General features: G+C 34.8%; 1 protein-coding gene across 1 annotated transcript in view; it reads right to left on the reverse strand.

The window, feature by feature from the left end:
• Window positions 1-7,474, reverse strand: part of LOC149791107 (uncharacterized) — a 167,595-nt gene extending 160,121 nt beyond the window's left edge. Inside the window, exon 1 of the mRNA XM_089973023.1 lies at window positions 7,318-7,474. The gene's annotated coding sequence lies outside the window, so the exon portion shown is untranslated. The remainder of the gene's footprint in view (window positions 1-7,317) is intronic.
• Window positions 7,475-8,401: the final 927 nt, after the last annotated feature.

An 8,401-nucleotide genomic window follows, 5' to 3' on the forward strand; every position in this document is an offset into this window, starting at 1 on the left:
AGGCCTGTTGCACACTGCACGAGCAGCATATCCTACGTGTTTGTTATGTGACATTAAACTAAATCTAAGGCCTGTTACACACTTCACGAACAGCCTATGCTACGTGTTTGTTCTGTGACATTACATCTAAGGCCTGTTACACACTTCACGAACAGCCTATGCTACGTGTTTGTTCTGTGACATTATATTTAAGGCCTGTTGTACACTTCCCGAACAGGCCATGCTACGTGTTTGTTCTGTGACATTACATCTAAGGCCTGTTACACACTTTACGAACAGGCTATGCTACGTTTTTGTTCTGTGACATTACATCTAAAGCTTGTTACACACTTCACGAACAGGCTATGCTACGTGTTTGTTCTGTGACATTACATCTAAGACCTGCTAAACACTTCACGAACAGGCTATGCTACGTGTTTGTTCTGTGACATTAAATCTAAGGCATGTTACACACTTCAAGAACAGGCTATGCTACGTGTTTGTTATGTGACATTAAAATCTATGGCCTGTTTACACACTGCACGAACAGCATATCCTACGTGTTTGTTATGTGACATTAAAATAAATCTAAGACCTGTTAGACACTTCACGAACAGCTTATGCTACGTGTTTGTTCTGTGACATTAAATCTTAGGCCTGTTACACACAGCACTGACGCGTGTAGCTAAGCCTGTCTTTTGACGTGAAGTAGTGGACGTTTTTGTTTATTTTGTATTTTATGTTGTCGCTGCAGTTTGACATCGTCCTTCATGTTTTCTCGTTTCTTCCTCAGGCAGATTCAAAACTCAGCCGTACCTAGGCTGCTCGCAACAGAGACTGATTAAGTTACTCAAATGTTCATTAATTTTGCCCATGACTTCCCACGCAATTTCTTTTAATCTTCTTCAAACAACTTTATACATTTTATCTTAGATATCTGCCGTTAGAAGTTGCATATTAAATAATAACGTATACTTGAAACATCCTGGAAAATGTGTTTTCTGTACATATATCTACTCATGGTGATTATTGCATGCATGATGTTAAGCAAACAACTCGAAGAAACAATGTAACATAGAAAAAACATTATGCATGTTGCTGTTTTGATTATCTAGGATACGTTTAAATGTATTAGATAAAACATAATGTATGTGGTTGTTTTGAGTATCTACAATACGTTCAAATGTACTAGATAAAACAATGTATGTGGCTGGTTTGATTATACGTTGAAATGTATTAGATCAAACAATGTATGCTGATGTTTTGATTATACGTTCAAATGTACTAGATATTACATAACGTATGTGGCTGTTTTGAGTATCTAGAATACATTCAAATGTACTAGATAAAACAATGTATGTGGCTGTTTTGATTATTTAGGATACGTTCAAATCTACTAGATAAAACATAATGTATGTGGCTGTTTTGATTATACGTTCAAATGTACTAGATAAAACAATGTATGTGGCTGTTTTGAGTCTCTAGAATACGTTCAAATGTACTAGATAAAACAATGTATGTGGTTGTTTTGATTATACGTTCAAATGTACTAGATAAAACAAGGTATGTGGCTGTTTTGATTATCTGGAATACGTAAAATTTCCTAGATATTTACTGTCCACCATCGATGAGACTGAACATTTCAGTTTCTTTGTTTATTTCCATCTAACTATTGGTTGTGCAGTATTGTCTACTCAACTGAAACTCTCCATTTGTACAGTTGACTTATAAACAACAATTAGTTATGGTGAGACCTACCGCTAGTAACTTTTTTTATGTTCAATTTGTATCCTTTGTAGCTGTTCCAGAATGTAACAGCGTCCCAACACTTCATGTCCCTCTCTCTACACAAACGACTTTTTCTTAACTGTATCTATATTTTGGTGGTCTTTATTTCTTTGTGCCTGATGCATTCTTTGATGTTTAAAATAGACTCAGTACGGGCTATATCACGGTCACAAATCGCTTTTCTTATTGTGTCATTCAGAATATTAAACTTGCTAGTATCAGATGCTATTATTTCTTCTTGTTTTCAAACTCTATTTATCTTTGCGTCTGGAAAGATTGTACAACAAATCTGATGTATGTGGAACCAAATCCACAATAAGTAAATGGAAAAATTACAAGGGTTTTATTTCTGTAACAGCCACATCAGCTGTTGCTATACACATGAATCAAACCTTTTTCCGCACTACCCTATATCCAGTTTAACATTTAATGGGATACGTTATATTCCTTTGTAACATGTCTTTAGTGTTCGATATTTGTAACGAAACTCATTAACAAGATGAGTAGCTATAACTCCATAATCTTGTTGTGAAGTGGCTAAGAGAAATAGAACAAGTAGTTTTCCGACCTGCACAGAATCAGTGTTTGATGGTGGACCTGTTGACCTCTTAAAAACTTAAAAGCTACTAGCAGATGTAGGACACTCGGTACTAATAATATGGACAAATGGGAACCAGACTGGAAATGGGTGAAAATAAAAAAGAGTATATATGGGGTTGGCTGACCAGGTTTGGTTAATAATGTAAGTTATTTTTTTTAGGAAAATAAATCTTTTGAGAGCTTATCCTAGTTATAAGTGAAAAACTAGAGACATTGTTTTATTGATGGACTTTAATTCCTTTAACAGTCTTGAGTCTAGAACACTCATTACTAAAATTAGCCCCTGACTCTTTGGTGCGGAATTGAAAGCACATGATTCAAACACATGCAGATCCAGAAAATGCTGCCTCTCATATCCTTTCCTTTACACAGAAGCAGTCATCCAGATTTCATCTATACTGATAAATATAGGTTTGGTCATGAGCGCTCAAACATTTTAAGTTATTGATTTTTTTAATATCATAGTGTTTGCATATGTTTGCTATGGGAACTGAATTAGTACCGTGAGTTGTGTAAGTGCTGCAAGGTAAACGGTGTTACTGATATTTTATTCACACCACATTTGTCCGTAGGCAAAACCTATGCTATTTATATAACGAGAAAGGCCGCGCTTTTGCATACGTTATGTATTACCTAGAACGTTTTCAAGCATTCATGGATTGGTTACAGTCTTGTCGAGTTGTTCCTTTTAAGCTAGAAATTTACGTTTTTCAGAGACTGGCTTGGATACAGTCTTGTCTTGTTGTTCTTCTTATCATCTATACATTTGGCTTTTATCACGAATTTTTAACTGTTTCTTGGTTTTTAGTGTGCAATTCTGGAATTCCTTCAAAACTGTATAGTTCAATTTCTTAAGATATTTTGGATTCTTTAAGATTTTATTAGCTCATTATATTTGAACCAAGAGTTTTTATTTTCATGTCAATAACTCCATCTTAAATTAAAGGATACTTCCATATCCACATTACAAAATGGATACTTCTATTTCCACATTACAAAATGGATACTTCCATATCCACATTACAAAATGGACACTTTTATTTCCACATTACAAAATGGATACTTCCATATCCACATTACAAAATGGATACTTCCATATGCACATTGCAAAATGGATACTTCCATATCCACATTACAAAATTGATACTTCCATATCCAAATTACAAAATGGATACTTCCATATCCAAATTACAAAATGGATACTTCCATATCCAAATTACAAAATGGACCTTTCCAGAAACTGTCCATAGCTCTACACAATCTCAATAACAAAAGAAAATCTTTCCCATTGCATAACAATACAGTAAATTTTACACACTTATTACCTGCACTAAAATAAAAACATTTCACAATTTAAGTAATATCAAATCAGTAATGTTTGAGGTATTTATCTACTCGAGTTACTATATATTTACTATAGTTTAGTTAAGTTACTATATATGTACTACAGTTTAGTTAAGTTACTATATATGTACTATAGTTTAGTTAAGTAACTATGTATGTACTATAGTTTAGTTAAGTTACTATGTATGTACTATAGTTTAGTTAAGTAACTATGTATGTACTATAGTTTAGTTAAGTAACTATGTATGTACTATAGTTTAGTTAAGTTACTATACCAAGGGGTACTACAGTTTAATTAAGTAACTATATATGTACTATAGTTTAGCTGAGTTACTATATATGTACTATAGTTTAGTTAAGTTACTATATATTTACTATAGTTTAGTTAAGTTACTATATATTTACTACAGTTTAGCTAAGTTACTATATATTTATTATAGTTTAGCTGAGTTATTATATATTTAATATAGTTTAAAAGTGTTACTACATATTTAATGTATTTACTGCTGTATGCATTCGTTCGCTTGTTGATTCATTCATGCAAATGTATCACATAAGACAACATTTATTATCATGAAGTTGAGATGAATATATATATCTGACACCCTATTTTGCTTACAGGCTAATGACTTGTAGGGCGATATCAAAAAGATTAGGGCGTTCAGTATGATTGCATCGCTTACAGCGAAATCAACTGTGGGGCGATCAAAAGGAGATTAAGGCATTCCTTTGAAGCTTTATTGCTAACTTGTAAATAATCTCTGAGATAATCGTGTTCTTGTGTGGCTGCATCGTGCAGTAACATTAAGCTCTGCTTTGATTTACCTCTATGACAACCAAAGGGCCACATGCAGTCATTTACCTCTATGACAACCAAGGGGCCACATGCTGTCATTTACCTCTATGACAACCAAGGGGTTACATGCTGTCATTTACCTCTATGACAACCAAGAGGCCACATGCTGTGATTTACCTCTATGACAACCAAGGGGCCACATGCTGTGATTTACCTCTATGACAACCAAGGGGCCACATGCTGTGATGTATCTATATGACAACCAAGGGGCTGCGTAGAAACTTAAAGGTTCAAATTTGATAGGCCAAGGAAAAACACTTTGGGTTTACAAGGGTGTTTAAGTGTACTATATATAGATGTACATACAGATATGTAGGTAGCTAAGTGGATGGAAGCTAAAGCATAGGTCCTAAAAGTTTCAGTTAATATTTCTGAAGTGGGGTCATAACATCACACAGTAGTAAGACAAGGGCTTTATAACTTGAAGAACTGGGAATCGTTTTTTTATGTGGGAAATGTCTGAAATGATAGAAAGCCGAAAGCATAATAACTCATAAGCTGAGAATACAGCCGCAGCGACTGTAGTATCCTTCAAAAATCCCATCGAGGGAGGAAATATCCCATAGTGCAACAAAAAATAAGTTGAGCCACGCCCTGTTGCACTGGCATTATACAGCTTTACCTGGGGGAAAAAATGGTTGCAAACAATTTCATCCCTGTGAAACTCATTAACAAATGCGCTATTTCATTATATGAAAATGTCCCCCCCCCCGCATTGCAAAACACGTATATTTTCTTTTCTCCCCTGCATTATAAAGCACACATTTCTAAAGAGGAAATGCATTGTGAGCGATTCCTGGAAAATAGCTAATTACGCTGTGGTTGTTTGAATGATATATGATCCTAACTAAGGTACCTACATCCAGTTTTGGGAGAAGAAACAAAATACTAGAGATTAAGCCATCGCAATTTATATGCCCTACCCTCCCCAACTACCTAGAAAAACATATGTGCCCCCCCCCCCCTCCGCATCCATTTTTCACAGTAGAGGTAGAAACAATTGCACTGATTGAAACAGTGATTTAAATGACTTGTACTGATTGAAACTGTGATTTAAATGACTTGTACTGATTCAAACAGTGATTTAAATGATTTGCACTGATTCAGTCAGTGATTTAAATGTCTTGTACTGATTCAAACAATGACTTGTACTGATTCAAACAGTGACTTGTACTGATTCAAACAGTGACTTGTACATTAATCATAATCTGATGTATTCAGCTAGGGAAGACGAAAATGCCAAAATTTATATTTTTATTTGTAAACAATTTTCTGAACAATAAACACGATTTTTATGTTATAATCCAACATTTTCTTTATGCTGCCTGATCATCAGCACTTTCGAAATGAATTTATTAATCAAGTTTTCAATAATTTTAAAAGTACATTAAAACGATTAAAATATACATACTTACATTAATTATACTATGCATTAGTTTTATTTACTTTACATTTTATATGGGGGCCCCGAGTGGCCGAGTGGTCTAAAGCGCTCCCCGTTACGGATCACTGCCATTTCACCTCTTTCTGCGTGGGTTCGAGTCTCGGATTCGGCCAATGTGGGTATGTGAGAAAGCTTGCCAGTAGCTTATCGATGTTCGGTGGTTCTTTCCGGTGATTTCCCGGCTTCTTCCTCCACCATTAATACTGGCCGCCATGTATAGCCTATCGTGTGCTGAAAATGGCGTTAAACCCTGCAACAACAATAATAACAACAATTTATATGTGGTGAAAATAATATCAATATTCTCAAACATCTATATTTAAGTTTCTAACCGTATCTCCCTTCTACTCGCAGTTTCTTCGTTGTTGTCACTGTATGTCTTTTCCTTGTTTTTATTAATTTCGTTTAATCAAATTAACAAGACAGCTAACATAGATTGTGTGACACCAGTTCACATCAGTTGTATTATTTGAATTATTGCGATACCGATTAGCATTAGCTGAAAAAAGTTTGAGTATTAGGGGACGGACTGATATATAAGCATTGAAAACGTATAGCACTAAGCCATTTGCTGTACAAATGGCGGTAACGTTTTAAAACTAAATTACCACTAGTACTACACCATCAACAAAAACATCAGACACCCACCCATCTCTGGAACAAGCATGAATCAAAGATTCTCATCCTTGTGTCATTTACGCATCTTCGTTACACATTAAATGAAATTCCAGAATGTTGTCTCTTTCGGTGTTGATTTTATTAGGTTACAAAGAAAAGTCCATATTACCTCGGAAAATGACAATTTCATCCCTATCGCAAGCCACAGGCACCAGGATCCTGATCACTCGCCCAAACCAATGTCCCTAGGATATGACCCCTCACCCAAACCCCAGCCCCTAGGATCTGACATGTCACCCAAACCCTAGCCTCTAGGGTCCTGATCCCTCACCTAAATCCGAGGCACTAGGATCAGGAGACTTGTTATTGTATATAATCACCCGAAAACAAAATTTGAGACATAGACACTGCGTACATGCGTTCAACCCTGTAGATCACGATGAACACTTTGTTCCTAATTAAACGTGTGTGTCTAATAAATGGGATATCTACATGTATATCGTCTTAAGGTGGTAAACAACAAGTAGAGCTAATTTTATATTGTTGCTACAGTATAATAACGCCATTTTATTTAGAAAAAGTTATCAATTTTACAACTGAACCTAGCAAAATAATTGCATATACTTACTGCACATTACCTATAGAAGAAAACTATGAGATAAAACAGAAAATAAATAGTTCTTCTTACCTTAATCGTCGATAACGATGTTTTAGCTGTTGGCTGGGCGTTGGTGCGCAGATATACTGGTGCTCTACAAACAAAACTGTTGCCTCTGACAGAAATATGAACCAGTCTGGATTTTCTCCTCCCAACTGTGAGAGCTCATTTCAAGTCCGTCTTGCCTATACTACAACACATTCATTTACACGTATCACTTTTGATGTGATTATGTTTTTACGTACACTACAAATTACAAACCTTCCAATAGTCTGTGTCATCTGTTAAATGTCAGAGCCTGCTATCTTAGTGTTTCTGTTGTTTTATATTACAAGAGACTGAAATATAAATAATGTCTCCTCGGATTGTACTAGTCTGCATCTTCACACTCATCCAAGCACGCACGAATACGCACAGAGTTCATCCCCATCCATAAATGCTCACACGTGCACAGAGTTCACCCCACCCCTACAAAGTTGAACCTGATGCCCATTCACATAATAGGGTCTAGTGAAGAAGTAATAGGTTTACATCTACATACTCCGTTCAAGGGAAGATGGTAATTGTGTTCGCGCAACTCGTGAAATAAAAAAATAACAACTGGTGTTCATTCAATTATATATATATATATATATATATATATATATATATATATATATATATATATATATATATATATATATATATACAAGCAATAAACCGAAAAGAAACAGTACAAAACTAGTATCTAGCAAGCCTGAGCGCTTTCGACTCTTTAATGAGTCTTTTTCAAAGGCGCGAAAAACGGTTGTGTTTGCGGAAAATATTCGCCATAAGATTTGTATTGTTTATATCTATCTATCTATCTATCTATCTATCTATCTATATATATATATATATATATATATATATATATATATATATATATATATATATATATATATATATATATATATATATACCACTACGAGTACATCCTATATGCTGCCTAATATGCCTTGTAAATTTGGTTTCAGAATTAATTTTGTACGAAGGTAATTGTGGATCGGGTATTATCGTAAAGCCTGCCTTACAAAGTACCAGGGTACCATTCTACAGACCACATTGCAATGATTCTGATACAGTTACATATAAA

Source organism: Sinohyriopsis cumingii, chromosome 10 (assembly GCF_028554795.1).
Source record: "Sinohyriopsis cumingii isolate HCF-2022 chromosome 10, ASM2855479v2, whole genome shotgun sequence".
Classification (NCBI taxonomy): Eukaryota; Metazoa; Mollusca; class Bivalvia; order Unionida; family Unionidae; genus Sinohyriopsis; species Sinohyriopsis cumingii.